Genomic DNA, 21,492 nt, shown 5'->3' with positions numbered 1-21,492 from the left:
TAAATATGCATAAGCATTTGGCTTCCACAGCTGTTTGTGGCAAAGAATTCCACAGATTCACAACTCCCTGGCAAAAGAGATTCCTCCTCACCTCTGTTCTAACAGGACGTTCCTCTATGCTGAGGTTGTGTCCTCTGGTCTTAGACTCTGCCACCATTCTCTCCACATCCACTCTATCAAGGTCTTTCACCATTCGATATGTTTCAATGAGGTCACCCCTCATTCTTCTGAATGTCAGTGAGTATAGGCCCAGAGCCATCAAACACTCTTCAAATGACAAGCCGTTCAAACCTGGAATCATTTTTGTGAACGTTCTTTGAACCTCTTCAGCTTCTTCTCTCCAATTGATTGGTTTAAAATCATACGGAAGCTTTCATTTATTAGTAAAGGAAATGAATATAAGAATGAAGAGGTGTTTCCACAGATTAAATATTGGGTACAATTCTGGACATCACATTACTGGAAAAGATACGATTGAATCGGGGATGATGCAGAGTAGATTTATGAGTACACTGCCAAGTTTGGAAAATAATAGTCACAAGGAAAGATCGTGGTTGTTTTCTTCAGAACAAAGAAGACTGGGGGAAACTATACTGAAACGTGCAAAGCTATGAGGGGTCTAGAGAAAGTCAATAGGAAGAAGTAATTTTGCTTAGTTGAGTGGTTAGAAACAAGCAACCTAGATTGGAAAGATTAGAAATTAGAAAATAAGAGGTAAAAGGATTAGAAGAGGGATGAGGAAGAAGTTTTCTCATCCAGAGTGTGGTTGTAATCTGGAACTCATTGCCAGCATGGGTGCCACAGTAGTGATGCTATTACAGCTCAGGGCGTTCTGGAGTTCAGAGTTCAATTCCAGTGCTGTTCTGTAAGGAGTTTCTGTAGGTTCTCCCCACAGAATGCGCCGGTTTTCTCCGGGTCCTACACTTTCCTCCCACAACCCAGAGACATACCGGGTAGGCTAATTGCTCATTGTAAATTGTCCCGTGATTAGGTTAGGGTGAATTGGGTTTGTCGTGGGTTGCTGGGGTGGCTTGGATTGAAGAGCCTACTCCACGCAGTATCACTAAATAAATAAATAAGAGAGATAAAGACAGAAAACATGGCCACATTAAAAAATACCTGGTTTTGCACTTGGAGAGCTGACACCTTTGAAAGTTGGGATTGAGCCGAGTGCAACTTTGTTGACCATTATTGGCAAGGTGGGCCAGCTTAGCTTTCTTTTCCACTTCTGTAATTTCTATGATCCTGAGTCTTCCCTCATGTAAGTGAGTGCTTGATTTCATTCAAATGATTTTATATAATAACCTTCCGTGCACTGTACCTTACAGATAAAGCATTTATATCATCCTTTCACATTCTTTACAGATTATCATGAAACACATTACAACCAACAGAATACATCAAGAATGCAGTCACTGCTGTAAAGTATAAAATTGTGCATCAAAAATTCTCATGCAATAATACCCAACTAATCACTTTAATAATCTAAATTATGTAAATATGTATTGATCAGAATCAGGTTTATTATCACTGGCATGTGTCGTGAAATTTGTTAACTTAGCAACAGCAGTTCAATGCAATAAATTACAATATAGAAAAAAACAAGTAAATTAATTACAGTAATATATGTATATATGTAGAACATATTAAAAATAGTGCAAAAAAAAGAAATATCATTCATTAAAGAGGTAGTCTTCATGGGTTCAAAGTCCATTTAGGAATCGGATAGCAGAGGGGAAGAAGCTGTTCCTGAATCACTGAGTATGTGCCTTCAGGCTTCTGTATCTCCTACCTGATGATAACAATGAGAAGAGGGAATGCCCTGGGTGCTGGGGGACCTTAATAACGGGTGCCTCCTCTCTGAGGCACCGCTCCTTGAAGATGTCTTGGATACTATGAAGGCTAGTACCCAAGATGGAGCTGACTATTTTTACAACTATCTATATCTTCTTTCGATCCTGTGCAGTAAGCCACCCCACCCCATACCAGACAGTGATGCAGCCTGTCAGAATACTCTCCACAGTATCTCTATAGAAGTTTTCGAGTGTTCTAGTTGACAAATCCAGTCACTTCAAAGTCCTAATGAAATATAGCCACTGTATTGCCTTCATAGCTGCATCGGTATGTTGGGACCAGGTTAGGTCCTCACTGATCTTCACACTCAGGAACTCGAAGTTGCTCACTCGTTCCACTTCTGATCCCTTCATGAGGATTGGTTCTTGTCCCTCGTCTTATGCTTCCTGAAGTCCACAATCAGCTCATTTGTCTTACAAATGTTGGAAATAATTGCCTTGCTCTTCTCCAAAGTATCACCTGCAATTTCCTACAATCTAAGCTGAGAGAGCCGACTGGGCTTAGTTTCAGAATCACAAGCTGAAAAGCAACGTCTCCAATAATGCGACACTACCCCAGTACTGGATTTTTGCGCTGCTTGTTGTGCTTAACTCATTGAAGTAGGCCTTGTGTATAAAATCTTCTGATTCACAGGGAAGTCTGTTTACTATTTGGCCATCATTGACACTTCAACAAATCATAGAGGTTCTTTTACATTCTTGCTTCAGTATACATGGGATGTTCCAATGATTGACTGCTGCTGGGGTGTACCATTTAATGTTTTGGTTTGCACCAAAGGCCTGGATAGGATGGATACCAAAAGGATGTTTCCTTTAGTAAGAAAGCATGGAATTTGAGGGGATCTGCCTCAGAATATGTGATGTTCCTTTAGAACTGAAATAGATTCAAAATTGTCTCAGAGGTAAGAAGCAAAGGTTGTTTCCTGGAATGGAGACTGATGGTTAGTAGTCCTGCCACAGAGATCATTGGTGCGATCCAGTAAGAAGATCAGTTGGATGAGTGGTGTCATAGCAACAACCTTGCACTCATCGACTGCAAAACCAATAAATTGGTTTTGAACTTCGGGAAGGGGAAGTCACGTCAATATGTACCAGAACTCCTTGAAGGGTCAGCGGAAGAAAGCCCCCTCAACAGTGCTTTAAGTTCCTGGGCAACAACATCTCAGAGGATTTGTCACGTGTCCAACACATTAATGTAACCTTGAAGAAAGTATGCCAGTGGCTCTATTACATTAAGAGCTTGAGGAGATTTGGCAAGCCACGAAGGACTCTTGCAAGTTTCTATGTGCAGAGTGGTGAACATTCTCACTGCTTGTGCCACATGGAGGCTCCAAAGCAAAGCACTACCCACCATTGAGGACATCTTCAAGAGAAGGTGCTTAAAGAAGGTGGCAACCATCCTTAAGGACCCTCAGCGTTTGAAACATGCCCCCTTCTCATTGCTACCACCATGGAGGAGGTACATTAGGCTGAGAGCCACACTCAACAACTCAGGAACAGGCTCCTTCTCCTATGTCACCAAACTTCTGACTCATCTCCACCTACCTGTCTTTTCCCCATAACCCTTCATTCCTCTACTAGGCAAAAATCTATCCGACCTTGGATAGATTTTGTCTTAAATATACTTACTGAGGTAGCCTCCACTGCTTCATTGGGCAGAGAGTTCCACAGATTCACCACCCTTTGGGAAAAGCAGTTCCTCTTATCTCCAGTCTAAATCTACTCCCCCGACTCTTAAGACTATGTCTCTTAATTCTAGTCTCACCTACCAGTGGAAACAGCTTCCCTGCCTCTATCTTATCTATCCCTTTCATAATTTTATATATTTCTATAAGATCTCCTCTCATTCTTCTGAATTCCAGTGAGTACAGTCCCAGGTATCTCAATCTCTCCTCATAGTCTAACCCCCTCATCTCTGGAATCAACCCGGTGAACCTCCTCTACACTGCTTCCAAAGCCAGTATATCTTTTCTCAAGCAAGAAGCCCAGAAATGTACACAGTACTGCAGGTGTGGCCTTACCAGTACCCATACAGTTACAGCGTAATCTCCCTGCTCTTAAATTCAATCCCTCTAGCAATGAAGGCCAACATTCCATTTGCCTTCTTGATAGCCTTCTGCACCTGCAAACCAACCATTTATGATTCACGCACAAGTAGTCCCAAGTCCTTCCGCACAGCAGCATGTTGCAATCTTTCACCATTTAAACAATAATCTGATCTTCCATTTTTCCTTGCAAAGTGGATGACCTTGCACTTGCCAACATTGTACTCCTTCTGTCAGACCCTTGCCCATTCACTTAACCTATGTATAACTATCTGCAGACCTTCTGTATCCTCTGCACAATTTGCTCAATTTAGTATCATCAGCAAACTTAGATACACTACACTTAGTTCCCTCTTCCAGATCATTAATGTATATCGTGAACAGTTATGGGCCCAGCATTGACCCCTGCGGCACACTGCTCACCACTGATTGCCAACAAGAGAAACACCCATGCTGCTTTCAATTGGTTAATCAATCCTCTATCCAAGCTAATACATCACCCCCAACTCTATGCATCCTTATCTTATGGGTAAGTCTTTTATGTGACACCTTATTGAACACTTTCTGGAAATCCAAGTAAGTAACATCTTCTGTTCCCCTCTATCCATGCTGCTCGATATATCCTCAAAGAACTCCAGTAAGTTTATCAAACAGGACCTGCCTTTGCTGAATCCATGCTGTGTCTGCCTGATGGATTAATTTCTTTCCAGATGCCTCACTATTCCTTCTTTAACGATAGCTTCAAGCATTTTCCCAACTACAGATGTTAAACAATCTGGCCTATAGTTACCTGCCTTTTGCCTACATCCTTTTTTGAACAGTTGCGTGACATTTGTCTTCTTCCAATCCACTGTGATTTGCCCACAGTCCAGAGAATTTTGATAAATTATCACCAAAGCCTTAACTATAACCTCTGTCATTTCTTTCAGTACCCTGGGATGCATTCAATCAGGACCAGGGGACTTATCTATCTTTAGGCCTATAATTTTACTCAGTACTACCTCTTTAGTGATAGGTATTGTATCGAGGTCCCCAATACCTCAGTTTGCTTCCATATTATCTCTCTTTGGATGTTAGATGTGTCCTCCACTGTAAAGACCGACGGAAATAATCATTCAAAGCCTTGGCCATTTCCTCATTACCCAATATCAAATCCCCCTTCTCATCCTCCAAGGGACCTACATTCCATTCTCACATGCCTTGGATATTTCTCTGTTTATTGCCTGTGCCACTGTAATGTTATTATTTGGTGGCCTAAAGACAACTCCCACCTGTGAAAATTTCCCTTTCCTATTCCTAATCTTACCCAGGCCAAACAGCCTGTATTGCGCTGTCACTCTATGACTGTCTGAAGAGAGTGGTGGATCTGTGTTACACGTTCCCACAGGCATCTATGGAGGCCAAGTCATTGGGTGAATTTAAAGCAGAAATTGATAGATTCTTGATCAGTGAGGGTTCTTCATCAACAGTTTCTTCATCACTGTGACTCTGTGACTGTCTGAAGAGGGTGGTGAATCTGTGCTACATCTATGGAAGCCAAGTCATTCGGTGAGTTTAATGTCGTGGTCCGGTCTGGGGTCCGCGTTCCGGTTTGCAGTCCGCGGGCTCCGGACTCCGGGTCCTCCGGCTGTCCATTGTTTCGGTTGGACTAAACCATAAACACCTGATGCTCATCTTGTTGGCTGGGAACATAAGTGGCTCTGGGATTGAGTGTGGTTGGTGGAGGGGGGTTGTCAAGTTTCCCTGGCAAGATTCTCATGGAGCAAATGGCTGATGGAAGGCTGGAACGGCCACTTGCCATCTTTAGGCCACGTTGGAGAGCCATTGCTTCTTGGAGCCTTGCTGTCAGTAGTTGGAGCTGTCATTGCGGTATGGATTCAGCCGTTTCCCGGGCCAGCTGGGTGGTCGTCAGCCACTCCGAGCTAGGTAGGGATTCGGTTGTTTCCATAGCCAGCCAAGGTTGCTGGCCATAACTGTGACCCGGAGCAGCCCCGATGCAGAGATGGAACTGTCTGTTGTTCTTCGGTCTTTGTCTCTTCCTGTCCTCGCCCCGTGGGATAAGTCAGGCTGTTCTGCCGTTGCCCTGCGGGGGGAATCTGTCTTGTCTTGTCTTTGCCTCCATCGGGTAAGTCTGGCCGTTCTGCCGTTACCCAACGGACAGTCCTGCCCCACCTTGGTGTGGAATTAAAGATGAGTCCCGGCTTGTTGAAGGAGAAGTCTCAGCTCTGTGTTTATGTACAGGTCCTAGTCCGCCTCTAACCAAGCCTCGACCCCAGCCTCAAGCCTCCAGCCAAGCCTCGACCCCAGCCTCAAGTCTCTAGCCAAGACTCAAGACCCCAAGTCTCTAGCCAAGCCTTGTCACGTCTTCACCTGGGTTTGAGGGTCCGAGCCCGAGGCAAGACCCTGATTCTGGGTCCTTGTCCAACCTCGGGCTTGGAGTCCACCCCAGGCTCCTTGTTCCCAGTCCCTCGTCCTGCCCTGTTCCTAGCACTACAGGGTCTGCGTCCTGCATTTGGGTCCTGATACAACACCCCCTTATGACATTTAAAGCAGAAATTAATAGGTTCTTGATCAGTGAGGGTTCTTCATCAATAGTTTCTTCATCAGTTAAAATATTCAACAATATCAAATAGTAGAGCAGACCAGAGAGGACAGATGGCCTAATTCTGTTACTATATCTTATAGTGTTATGGTCTAAAATGGACTGTAATTCTGATTTCCCTCATCCTTTCTCTAGGTCAATAACTGACAGAGTCTAACATCACCCTTCCCCCTCCCTATGTAAATATACATCAGAGCAATTGGAATGGGTAACCTTGGGGCTCATTGTTTGGATAATTACAAAGAGTTTCACACCTTCAATTTCAAACTGTTTCATTTTAGCAGCAGTACAGAAATGCAAAAACCTCGATGAAGCTAATTAATGCACACACAGCAGGGAACATCCTGCACACCTCAAAAAAGCAGAACAGCTGTTTATATCAAGGAAAAGAATGCTTCATTCAAAGTCTCAACTGATTATAGCCCAGGTGGCCCAAATGAAAAATATTAAATGAGTTATAAATATGATTTTAACACTATTTTCTAAATTTCATGGCCCAGGATCTCTGTTTTTCCATGAATAAAACCTTATACAGGAGTTGTTTTAAAACATGCTTTATGAAATAAATCTGAGCTTTCCAGAGAGCTCTTTACAAGTTTGCTGTGGTTACACATCAGAAAATGCTGAATCAAAACTGGGAAGTAGTTATGTGTCTGAACCTTGAAGATTGGCAGACCCTTAGCATTTGTGATACCATGTGGTCTCAGTTGATCTGTGAGGATGGTTTTAACAAATCAAAACACAGACAAAAAACAAAAAGTGACCAGACAGAGATCTACACCATGAACACCAGAGGAGCCAAATAGCTTAAAGGCATCAGTGTGGGAGTGCTGTTACTTCTGAGTACAGAATTCAACGACATCACTCGAAAGAAGTAACACATTACTTAAATCAGGGGCTCCCAATCTTTTTTATACCATGGACCAATACTGTTAACAAGGGGTTGGTTGACACCAGGTTGGGAACCCTTGATTTGAATGAACAGGAATAATGAAAACAGCTCTTCAATTTTCTAATATATTTTGAACACAAATTGAATTACATAAATTTCACACATTTACACTATATATTTTACCTTCTATTGTGATATATAAAAATAAATATATTTTTAAAATATTATTTATTTATTGAATTTTAGAGATTACAAAGAATAAATGTGATAATAAAATAGTGAGAAAAATGATATTAACCCTCCCCCCCTTAACCCTTATCTAAAGAAAGAAAAAAAAAAGAAAAGAGAAGAAAGATTGCCTGGATATCGGAGGATCCCCACATGCTCCATGGAGTTCAAAATAATTTTGATATTTATTTTCACTTTCCCCAATTACTATAATTTTATCTTCAAAGGACCTATGTATCTAATCCTATCTTTTGTAAGTATGGTGACCAAATTTTCAAAAATATATCATATTCATTTCTTAAATTATATGTAATTTTTTCAAGTGGAATACAACTATGTATTTCATTATTCCAACGATCCATAGTTAAATTTAAATCAGATTTCCAAGTAACTACGATAACTTTTTTGGCTACTGCCAAAGCAATTTTTATAAATTTTTTCTGATACTTATTCAATTTAAATTTCGTTATTGTCCCTTCAATGTCTCCTAATAAAAATAATAATGGACTATGTGGAAGTTGTACTCCAATAATTTGTTCCAATAAAAGTCTTAAATTAATCCAAAATGGTTGAATTTTAGAACAAGACCAAGTAGAATGTAAAAAAGTACCAATTTCTTGTTTACATCGAAAACATTGGTCAGACATATTTGAATTTAATCTATTTATTTTCTGTGGTGTTATATATAATTGATGTAAAAAATTATATTGTATTAATCTAAGTCGAACATTTATTGTATTTCTCATACTATCAGAACATAATCTTGACCAATTTTTTCCATCAATTTTAACATTCAGATCAGATTCCCATTTTTGTCTTGATTTATGAATTCCTAATTTAATTGTCTGCTTTTGAATCAAATTATACATACAAGATGTAAATTTTTTAATTTTTCCTTTCTGAATTAATATTTCTATTTCACTAGGTTTTGGCATCAACATTGTATGTCCCTGCTTTTCTCGTAAATAGGCTTTTAATTGAAAATAACAGAAAAGAGTGTTATTTGATATTTTATATTTATTTTTTAATTGATCAAACGACATCAATATACCTCCTTCAAAACAGTCACCTATATATTTAATCCCCTTTTGAAACCAATTATGTAAAAGTTTATTATCCATTGTAAAAGGAATAAGCCTATTTTGAATTAAAGTCCTTTTTGCTAATAAAGATTTCTTTATCTCATCGTCCATATTTACCTTATTCCATAAATCAATCAAATGTCTTAATATAGGAGATTTTTTTTCCCGTATCCATTTGGATTCCCATTTATATATAAAATCTTCTGGTATATTTTCTCCTATCTTATCTAATTCTATTCTAATCCATGCCGGTTTTTCTTCATCAAAAAAAGATGCAATAAATCTAAGTTGATTTGCTTTATAATAATTCTTAAAGTTTGGAAGTTGTAAACCTCCTAAATCAAATTTACATGTCAATTTTTCCAATGATATTCTTGACATCTTTCCTTTCCAAGGAAATTTCCTTACATATTTATTCAGTTCTTGAAAAAACTTCTGAGGTAATTGTATTGGTAAAGTTTGAAATAAATATTGCAATCTAGGAAATATATTCATTTTTACAACATTAACTCTACCTATTAATGTTATTGGTAACATCATCCATTTATCAAGATCCTCTTTTATTTTTTTTAATAATGGCAAAGAATTTTGTTTATATAAATTTTTTACATCATTATTATCTCTAATACCTAAATATCCCATTTATTGACCATCGAAATTGAGTTGCTAATCGACATTGATTATAATTTCCATTGGTAAGGGGTAAAATTTCACTTTTATCCCAATTTACTTTATAACCTGATACTTCCCCATATTCTTCCAATCTAAAAGATAATCTTTGCAAAGATTGCAATGGGTTTGTTAAGTAAATCAAAACATCATCAGCAAATAAATTAATCTTATATTCTTCTTGATTAACTCTAAAGCCCCCAATATCTGAATCTGTTCTAATTAATTCAGCTAATAGTTCTATTGCCAATACAAATAAAGCAGGTGATAATGGGCAGCCTTGTCTAGTTGACCTCGTTAAACAAAATGGTGTTGAAATCTGACCATTTGTAACTACTTTAGCTTGAGGATTAGTATTTAAAATTTTAATCCATTGTATAAAAGATTTTCCTAATTCATATTTTTCCAATACCTTAAATGAAAAATCCCATTCCAATCTATCAAATGCTTTTTCTGCATCCAAAGCAACTGCACACTCATTTCCTCTCTTTTTTGTGCCAAATGAATTATACTAATTAACCAGGTTATATTATCCATTGATTGTCTATTTTTAATAAAACCTGTTTGGTCCATATGTATTAATTTTGGTAAATATTTAGATATTCTATTAGATAAAATTTTTGCTATTATTTTATAATCTGTATTCAACAAAGAAATAGGCCTATATGATGCTGGTTTTAAAGGATCTCTATCTTTTTTTGGCAGTACAGTTATGATCGCTGTTAAAAAAGATTGTGGGAGTTTATGCATTCTTTCCACTTGATATATTAATTCCATAAAAGGAGGAATTAATAAATCTTTAAATTTTTTATAAAACTCAGGAGGAAAACCATCTTCTCCTGGAGATTTATTACTCTGAAGTGATCCTAAAGCTTCTTCAACCTCTTTTAATGTAAAGGTCATATCTAATCCTTTCTGTTCTTCCAAATTTAATTTTGGAAGGGTTATTTGTGATCAAAATTTATCTATCTCAGCAATCTTATTTTTTGATTCTGATTGATAAAGTTCAGTGTAAAATTTTTTAAAAGTTTCATTAATTTCTAAAGGCTTATAACTAACCTTATTTACACTTGTTCTAATTGCATTTATTGTTTTAGAAACCTGTTCTGTTTTCAACTGCCAAGCAAGAATTTTATGTGATCTTTCACCTAATTCATAATATTTCTGTTTAGTTCTCATAATTACTTTTTCTGTACGATATGTCTGGAATGTATTATATTGTAGTTTTTTGTTAACAAGTTGTCTTCGTTTTTCTTCTGTCATGTGTCTTTGAGATTCTTTTTCTAACTTTATAATATCTTTTTCCAACTGATATATTTCTTCTTAATTTTAGATGTATAACTTATAATCTGACCCCTTAAATATGCTTTCATCGCTTCCCATAATACAATTTTATCCTCTACTGAATGTAAATTTGTATCCAAAAAAATTGAATTTGTTTTTTCATAAAATCACAAAAATCTTGACGCTTTAATAGAATTGAATTAAATCTCCATCTATAAATCGATTCCTCCTTATCCATCATTATCATTGTCATTATCAAGGGAGAATGATCTGACAGTATTCTTGCTTTATATTCCACACTTTTCACTCTATCTTGAATATTTTTGATTGTAAAAAAAAATCAATCCTTGAGTAAGTTTTATGTCTATTTGAATAAAATGAATAATCTCTCTCTCTTGGATTCATTTTTCTCCATATATCAATCAGGTTTAAATCTTTCATTAATGATAAAGTTAATTTTGTTACTTTTGATTTTGTAGCAACTTTAGTTGACCTATCCAAAACTGGATCCAAACAAGAATTAAAATCTCCACCTATTAATATTTTATCATGTGCATCAGCCAATTTCAAAAAAACTTCTTGTATAAATTTTGTATCATTTTCATTTGGTGCATAAATATTCATAAAAGTCCATAATTCTGAAAAAAATTGACAATGTATAATTACATATCTCCCTCCAGAATCAATTATTACATTTTGTATTTTAATTGGTAAAGATTTATTAACCAAAATTGCAACTCCTCTCGATTTTGAATTAAATGAAGCTGCAATAACATTTCCAACCCAATCTCTCTTTAATTTCTTATGTTTTGTTTCTTTTAAATATGTTTCTTGTAAAAAAGCTATATCTCCTTTCATTTTCTTAATATATGTTAAAACTCTTTTTCTTTTCACAGGCCCATTAATTCCATTAACATTAAAACTTAATAAATTAAGCAAATTAGTCATTCATAATACCTTGGGAACTCTTTAAAATTCTCCATGTTGCTATGAGTCTCTCCCCAACCATCCAGGCAAAAAAGAAGAAAAATATAAAAAAGATAACTAATATATAAGAAAAAAAACCGAAATATCCCCCCCACTAATGTTGCGAATAAAAAGAACACAACATTACCCCCCCCCATTTTACGGGTCATGGCAGTCGCCATGATTGTACACGTGAAACTCGCAGCCATCGATCAGGAGCTCCTCCAGCTCCTCTGCAAAAAGAAAAATATATATATATATATATTAATAAAGAAAAAAAAAGAAAATAATTAATATCTCTACTCCCAATTAATTCTCCTCGACTATTTTTTCTTTATAAATGTCCATCAAGTCCAAACTTATTTCAATCGTCATCATTAGTCCATTTCATTTCTATAATTCTTTAGTCCTCTTCATGAACATCAGGTAGTTCTTGTACAAATTTCTCCACTTTCCGGTAGTCAACAAAAAAACTTCTTTCTCCAATTTCCAGAAAAATTATCAATTTTGCTGGGTAGCTCAATAAAAATTTATAACCCTTTTCCCATAAAGATTTTTTCACTGGATTAAATTCTTTCCGCCTCTTCAGAAGATCGTAACTTATGTCTGGATAAAAAAAAACTCTTTTTCCTTCTATTATCAATGGCCCTTTTCTCTCTTTAGCACCCTGAGTAGCTGCCTTCAAGATCATTTCTTTATCTTGATACCTTAAGCATTTTATCAAAATTGATCTTGGATTTTGATCTTGTTGAGATCTTGGTCTTAAAGCTCTGTGCGCTCTTTCAATTTCAATTACTTGACTTCCTTCTTTCATTTCCAAAATTTTCGGAATCCAATCTTGAAAGAATTTTATTGGATTTTCTCCCTCTGTACCTTCCATAAGACCAACAATTTTAATATTATTTCGTCTACTAGAGTTCTCAAGCGCATCCATTTTTTCAAGCATCCGTTTTCTTTCTGCTGTCCAGACAAGATTATCATTTTCTATTTTTTCTATTTTTTCAGTATTTTCTTCCACTTTTACTTCCATCTCTTTAACTTCCTTCTCCATCTTCTTTTGTTTTTCCACCACATTATCAAGTGTATTCTGTATCCTTTTTATATCTGTTCTTATAGCTTTTAATTCATTCGTCATATCTGTTCTTGTAGTTTTTAATTCATTCGTCAAATATATCAGGATATCTTTTATGTCTCCTTTAATCTCTTTCTTCTTTTCCTCTTCCTCTTCCTCTGAATTTCCCAAAGAGTCTATTTCTACTTCCGATCCAGATCCACTTTCTCTTCCAGCTGTAGTTGGGATTTGTAGTTTTGTTGATATCTTTTCATACATACTTTCGCGCATGCGTTCCTTCCGTTTCTTCTTAGAGACCGCCGACATTGCTGCAACTTCCTTCCCCTCATAATCAGAAGTGCCATGCACTTCGCCGGGAGGAGATCTAACTTGAGTCCGATGCTTCGCCGAAACGGTTAGGCCTTTTTCCCCACCGATTTGCGCAGTCTTCGAAGTAGTAGCTTTCTTCTGTTTCAATTAGGAGCCATATCAAAAGATAATCCCGAGTTGCTTATAAATAGTTTCTAATAGATATTTGTTAACTCTTCTTCATTTAAACCCTATTTCATTACTTTTTACGAGGGAGCTGGATTTCCAACGTCTCGATCCTACGTCATCACGTGACGCCCCCCCCATAAAAATAAATATTGTTCAAATTCAGTCTCATTTCCATTTAAAATGTTTGGCGTTCCCGAAGGAGTGAATGAGACTGTAGTGAATATGATCCAAAACATCAGAGAGACACTGAAGCTGGCGATGTAGAAGTCTTTATTCATCAAGACAAGCAGGCATTCTTCTGGAGATCCACTCAGCAGAGTTTCACAAACTCAGAAGTACATCACACTCTTAAACTCATATGATCAAAGTTAACAGTAAGGGATCACCAACTGTTACCTTTGTCCTAAGGATATACAAAATGAGCTGAAGTTTTGAGTCTGGAAGACTCTACATAAAAGATCTCCAGAAGAATGCTTATTTGTCGTGATGAATAGAGACTTCTATATCACCAGCTTCAGTGTCACTCTGATGATTTGGATCACTGTTACAACATTTGGGGGCTCATCGGGGATACACTCCTGATCATTGTGTGTATAACGACTTAAGCAATCTAAGCGAATGAGTGTGTGTGTGTGTGTGTGTGTGTAAGAGACCAGCTATCAGATGATATTGAGCAGTTTTTGTGAGACAGGGCCACCAGTTGCAAAAGGTGGTTACTGACAATTTGGGTGCACCATAGGGATACATATAAAGGCATTCAAGAGACTTTATAGTACTATACTTATTTGTGAGTGGGTTTGTGTGTTTTAAGAATAAGTCTGAAACCTTGGTAACAAGTGATTTAAATGCAATGGAATATAACAGGCATCATGAGTTCAGTGATACAGAAGTGTAAGACTGCAGAGTACATACTCTGTAGTTTTAAGTATGTTCTGTTTAATGTTCATCTATCTCTTATATTTTGCTTAATTTGTGAATTAGTGTAGAAATATTTGAGGGAGAGGTTATACCCAGGTATATCTGATGGTACCTATTGAGGTCAGACAATGGCAAGTCAAGAATCCTAACCATTCCAGTCAGCCCTTGACACTAGTTACCATCAGTCATAGCCCTTCATCCCCAGAGAGAACCAAAGCATTTTGTCACTTGTGTGAATTCAAAATTCTGGCAGAAGCTTGAACACCAGCCTGCTGCTTCTCATCTGATCAGTCCTGATGCAATCAGACCTGTGAATGGGAATGAAAATGCAGAAGAAACAGAGAGCGTGTCAGCAAGCTGTGAACAAAGTACTATGGAATGAAGGCTGGTTCTGGGAGACAGGTGACTAGTTATGTAGTTATTTTTGAGGGTAATGGCCACAGGGATGCTCTGAGCTGCCTATTCACATTTCCACTTCCCCTGACAGTCACCCACTCACCTCCTGCAACCTTGGGGTGACTACTTCCCTGTAACTCTGATTGATTATCTCCTCACTCTGCCATATAAGCCAAAGATCATCGAGCTGCTCCTTCAGATCCCTAACACGGTCTTCAAGGAGCTGCAGCTGGATGCATTTCATGCAGATGTAGTTCCCTGGGAGAATCTAGGTCTCCCGGGACTCCAACATCCAGCATGAAGGACACACAACGGCCATTTACTGTACCAACAGACATTCTAGTGAGGGTAGAAACATGATGATTTGGCAGATAAATGTGTGGCTGAGAATCTAGTGCAGGAGGCCAGGCTTCAGTTTCTTAGATCATTGGGATCTCTTCCGGGGGAGGTATGACCTGTACTAAAGTGATGGGTTGTACCTGAACCTGAGGGGGACCAATAGAGCTGTTGGGGAGGGTTTAAACTAATTTGGCAGGGGGGTGGGAACCAGAATGAAGGGACTCATGATAGGACAGTTGGTAAAAAAGCAAAGATAGCATGCAGTCAGACTGTCAGGAAGGGCAGGCAGACAATAAGACAAAATTGCAGCCAGCAGGGTGGGTATCAGTGCATTAGGGATGCACTAATTAAAGTTAAAGCACACCAGAAAGGTGAGAGCAAGGAACAGAAAGGAAATGTGTGGGCAGACATTGCCCTGAAGAAGGCAGCAGAGGAATAAGAGGCAATTGAAATTGCAAGTGTGCAGGAAGAAACGACAGAAACCAGCTTAGTAAAATTATATAAAGAGGTGGAGGCAGAAGAGCAGGAGGAGTGGCGGAGAAAGGAGGGACCAGATGGGAGCTGGACACACGGGGAGGAAGGAGTCGTGGTGGCCCCACCATGTACTAGGCAGATACTACTGAAGTTATATCATGGGGTGATGCACCAGGAAAGGCAGAGCATGATCACAACCCTCTGGCAGGACTAGTGGGGGCCAGGGATGGGCATGGATGTGGAGAAATTCTGTCACCATTGTATTATTTGTGCCCAGCATAACCCTGGTAAGGCATAAAAGTACAGCTGGCAAATTAGCCACAGCCGAGGGGATATTGAGAAAGCATCCAGATAGACTTCACAGGGCCCCTGCCAAAAAGCAGGGGGAAAAGCCACAGTCTAGTAATTATGGACCACTTCATCCGGTGGGTAAAGTCTTTCCCAACAAGGGGCCGCACCACCAGCACCACTGCATGGATTCTAGTTCAGGAAATCCTCCCAAGGTGGGGAATCCCAGTTCAGGTGGAGCCGGATCAGGAAGCGCATTCCACAAGGAAAGTGATGAAGGAAATGTGCTGACTGCTAGGGATTCGACAAAGGTTCCACGTGCCCTACCACCCCCAGAGTTCCGGAATGGTAGGAAGGATGAACTGAACAATCAAGAATACCTTAGCCAAAGTCAGCATGGTTTCCTTAAGGGAAAATCTTGCCTGATAATCCTGTTGGAATTCTTTGAGGAGATTACAAGTGGGATAGATAAAGGGGATGCAGAGTATGTTGTATATTTGGACTTTCAGAAGGCCTTTGACAAGGTGCCACACTTGAGGCTGCTTACCAAGTTATCACAGGAAAATTACTAACGTGGTTAGAGCATTGGCTGATTGGTTGGAGGCAGCAAGTGGGAATAAAAGGATCCTCGTCTGATTGGCTATCAGTGACCAGTGGTGTTGCGCAGGGGGTGAGTGTTGGCACGGCTTCTTTTTATGCTGTATATCAATGACTTAGACGATGGAATGGGCTTTGTTGCTAAGTTTGCAGATAGTACGAAGATTGGTGGAGGGCCAGGTAGTGTTGAGGAAATGAGGAAACTAGTAAGCTGCAAAAGACTTAGACAACCTAGACAGAGAATGGGCAAGAGAGTGGCAAATGAAATGCAATACTGGAAAATGCATGGTCGTGCTCTTTGGTAATAGAAATAATCGCACAGACCTTTTGCTAAATGGGGAGAAAATCCAAAAATCCAAGATGCAAGGGGACTTGGGAGTCCTTGTGTCGAACTCCCTAAAGGTTAACTTGCAGGTTGAGTCAGTTGTGAAGATGCTAAATGTAATGTTAGCATTCATTTCAAGAGGTCTTCAATACAAGAGCAGGGATGTGATGCTGGGGGTTTACAAGGCATTGGTGAGGCCGCACCTTGAGTATAGTGAACAGTTTAGGGCTTCTTATCTAAGAAAAGATGTGCTGGCATTGGAGAGGGTTGAGAGGAGTTTCAAAAGATGATTCCGGGAATGAAAGGGTTATCATACGATTAACGTTTAGTGGCTCTGGGTTTGTACTTGTTGGACTTCAGAAGGATGGGGGGGGGGGGGATCTCATTGAAATCTTTTGAGTGTTGAAAGGCCTAGACAGAGTAGATGTGGAAAGGATGTTTCCCATGGTGGGTGAGTCTAGGACAAGAGGGCACAGTCTCAGGATACAGGGGCGTCCATTTAAAACAGAAATGCAGAGAAGTTTATTTAGCCAGAGGATGGCGAATTTGTGAAATTTGTTACCACAGGCAGCTGCGGAGGCCAGGTCATTGGATGTATTTAAGGCAGTGATTGACAAGTTCTTGATTGGACGTGGTTTCAAAGGATATGGGGAGAAGTTCAGGGAATGGGACTGAAGAGGGGAAAATTGGATCAGCCAAGTTGAAATGGCGGAGCAGACTTGATGGGCCAAATTGCCTAATACTGCTCCCATGTCTTATGGTCTTACGCTAGGGAGTACTATATTCTGAAGTTATGTGAATATAACATATATTGATTCAAATAATAATCGGTCTTCAGTTCTTATGTGATTTGTAAATTGCAAGCTGTAATTTGAAGCAAAAAGAATATCTTCACCATAGTTCTGTAACTAGTATATACTAATATACACTGAAGAGACACCGAAGCTGGTGACATAGAAGTCTTTATTCATCACGACAAGCAGGCTTTCTTCTGGAGATCCTCTCAGTAGAGGCCCAAACTCAAAGTACATCACATTTTTATACCCTTTACATCACAGATTACAATAGGTATACAATTTCAATAGTTACAATGATATCAGTTACTTCAATATTTTGAGTTGACAATCCCTTTTCTGAATTACGTATCTACAGTGGGAGACATGACTGAAGGTTCAAACACCTTTACTTTGACAAAGTAGTTCACACAAAGTTTCTGGGGACAATGATCCCAGACTCCTAGGAATGGTCGTGGCCTGAAAAATCAACTATTTGTTTATTTCCATAGATGTTGCCTGACCTGCTGAGTTCCTCCAGTGTGTGTGTGCTACTCTGAATTTCCAACATTTGCAGAATCTCTTGTGTTCAAAATTAATTTTGTTTAGAGCTGACTTTCTCAAAAGAAATCTCCCAACTATTGATGTGCTAATATCAGTCTGGTCTGCAGGCTTACTTGAACTTGTTTACAATGGTGCAGGTATTTTAGCCATGTTGCCGGCGTTGATGCAAACACAGTTAACATAACCCCATTGTTTTATGCTTGACTGATGCAGACAAGAACCTCTTTGCAAACCACAGTCAGCCCTGTGCTGTCAGCCAGCCTGTGTTCCACACAGAGTGTTACTTATCTGTAAATGTATTGTTTTAACTTCAATTTACTGAGTGTGATTTGCAATTTACTTCAAGAACTGAAGACTGAATTTTGTTTCAAGTAACATCTGCTACAGTCACATATCTCCAGAATACTCCCTAGCAGAGACTATAATTCCTGGACAAAGGAGCAGAATTTAGCCATTCAGCTCATTGAGTCTACTACACCATGGTTGAATTATTATCCCCCTGAACCCCATTCTCCTGCTTTCACCCCATAATTTTTGATGCTCTGACATATTAAGAACTTTATCAACCTCTGCTTTAAATATTCTCAATGACTTGGCCTCCACAGACTTACCACCTTCTCTCTATGGAATTCCTGCATGTCTTGGTTCTCATGAAGGTTTCTTTTATTCTGAGGCTGTGCCCTCTGTTCCTGTACTCCCCCCACTATAGGAAACGTACTCTCTATATCCACTCTATCTCGTATTTCAATTTTCAATCAGTTTCAATGAGATCTCCCCTTCTTCCAAACTCTAGTGAATGCAGGCACAGTGTCATCAAATACTCAAGCACGAGGCACAGATCTGATGTCAAAATACACAAAATAGCTTAGTGGGTTCCATTCCCATATAAAAAACAAGAGACTCAAATAATTACAATACTGACTGACATGACTGAATCTGGGTGGGTATCTGGAGCTGACTCACCCAGGAAGGCATCATCCATCATTAAAGATTCCCACCACCCAGGACATGCCCTCTTCACATTGTTACTGTCGGGAAGGAGGTACAGAAGCCTAAAGGCACACACTCGGTGATTCAGGAACAGCTTCTTTCCCTCTACTATCTGATTTTTAAATGAACATTGACCCCATGAACACTACCTCTCTACTTTTTTTATTTCTGTTATCCTGTACTACTTATTTTAACTTAACTATTTAATAGACATTCACATACTTAATGTATCTCTTTTTTCTATATTTATTTATCATTGTTCTGCAGCTGAAAATTAACAAATTTCATGACATATGCCAGTGATATTAAATCTGATTCTGATTCTGACCCAAACTTCTCATACAATTGCTTGAAGAGCAAACAGTAAATATATCTATATTGTGGATCCTAAAACTCAATTTATCTTAAAACCTATATTGCACAATTTGCTACAAGCATTTAGGAGAACAAACTGGTTCTGTCAATTGACATCTGTGCCTTCCAACTGATTGAATTTATTGTTTGGCAACCTGCAGAAAGAGTTGTTTTTTTTGAAACCTTGCCAAGCTGACACAAGAGTTTTACATCTGAAGAAACTGGCAATTGTAGCCTTATTCTTGCAACAGTACACTAATAGGATTGGGTTTATAGGTTTGTTGGTAGTCCATTGTTAGTGGTGGGGTTCGGCAAATGGCTTTGTTATGGTCAGAGAATTAAAAATTAATGTTAAAGGGAAAGATAATCTGAACTTGGAAAGTACAGGAAATTCATTTCTAGGGAAAAGCATGGCAATGAAATTTAGATTTGTTAAAAAGGATAATTGAATGCCTTATTAGAACTATATGAGATCATTAAACCAATCAAGTATTTTTGGAAAAAAAATACTTACCTGCCTTTGTTTAGTGTTATTTCTTTCATACTCCATCTGACAAAATCCCATCAGTGCTGTGTTTCTTTTAGCTCAGAATTGAGGGCTTCTGGATATTGATTTTCAGCTTTGAGCCTGCTCTAGGGTAAATCTTGACATTAATCACTGTGTAAAAAAGGCCATAATGAATTACAGTCTGAGTTATAGCTCCAGTGATTTTCATTTCTGATTTGGTAAGCATTTATGGTTGTAACTGAATTTCTGACAGACTTAGCAAATAATTCAAAATAATAGTCAGTTAACAGTCAAGTCAAAATTAATACATTGAATACATTTTTGGCTTCCACATTCAATTGTGCAAGTTTGTCATGACTGGAAAGCAAGGTCCCCTGTTTCTTCACAATTGAATAGCAAGCTATTTAAGTACAGCCTGGTCTTACAGTGCCACCTAGTGTCTGCACTCTGTATGGTTGCTAATTGCCATGGTAATAGCAGGCAGCTTATGAATCCTCGGGTTTAGACCATAAGAGCATAAGACATTGGAGCAGACTTAGGTAATTTGACCCATTGATTACTATTCAATCATGGCTGATTTATTTTCCCTCTCAGTCCTATTCTCCTGCCTTCTTCCTGTAACTTTTGACACCCTTAATAATTGAAAACCTATCCACCTCCACTTTAAGTGTACCAATGGTTTGGCCTCCACAGGGTGTTTGTAGCAATGAATTCCATAGATTCACCACTCTTTAGCTAAATAAGGTTCTCCTCATCTCTGTTCTAGAAGGACATTCTTCTGTTCTGAGGCTGTGCTCTTTGGCCCCAGACTCTCCCAATAACTGAAATATCCTCTTCACATTCACTCTATCCATGCCTTTCAAAATTCAGGACAATTCAATAATTTTCTCACCGTTCTTCAAAACTCCAGCTAGTACAGCCATCAAATGTTCCTCATACATGTATTAACCCTTTCCTTCCTGGGATTGTTCTTGTAAACCTCCTCTGGAACTTCTCTTATGCCAGCACATCCTTTCTTAGATACGGAATCCAAAACTGATCACAATACTCTACATGTCTTAAATAGCTCTTTAATTGAAAATAACAGAAAAGAGTGTTATTTGATATTTTATATTTATTCTTTAATTGATCAAATGACATCAATATACCTCCTTCAAAACAATCTCCTATATATCTAATCCCTTTTAGAAACCAGTTATATAAAAGTTGATTATCCATTGTAAAAGGAATGAGTCTATTTTGAATTAAAGGTCTCTTTGCTAATAAAGATTTCTTTATCTCATCATCAACATTTATCTTATTCCATAAAACAATCAAATGTTTTAATATAAGGGATTCTTTCTTTTCCCGTATCCATTTAGATTCCCATTTATATATAAAATCTTCTGGTATATTTTCTCCTATCTTATCTAATTCTATTCTAATCCATGCCAGTTTATCTTGATCAAAAAAAGACATAATAAATCTAAGTTGATTTGCTTTATAATAATTCTTAAAATTTGGGAGTTGGAACCCTCCTAGGTCAAATTTACATGTCAATTTTTCCAACGATATTCTTGATATCTTACCTTTCCAAAGAAACTTCCTCATATCTTTATTCAACTCTTGAAAAAAATTCTGTGGCAGTTGTATTGGTAGTGTTTGGTATAAATACTGTAATCTAGGAAATATATTCATTTTTACAGCATTAACTCTACCTACCTAATGTTATTGGTAACATCATCCATTTATCAAGATCTTCTTGAATTTTTTTCAATAATGGCAAATAATTTAATTTATATAAATTCTTTATATCG

This window comes from Hemitrygon akajei, chromosome 8 (genome assembly GCF_048418815.1).
Source record: "Hemitrygon akajei chromosome 8, sHemAka1.3, whole genome shotgun sequence".
Classification (NCBI taxonomy): domain Eukaryota; kingdom Metazoa; phylum Chordata; class Chondrichthyes; order Myliobatiformes; family Dasyatidae; genus Hemitrygon; species Hemitrygon akajei.
The sequence above is the reverse complement of the archived record's forward strand: the minus strand, read 5'-3'. Positions refer to the sequence as shown.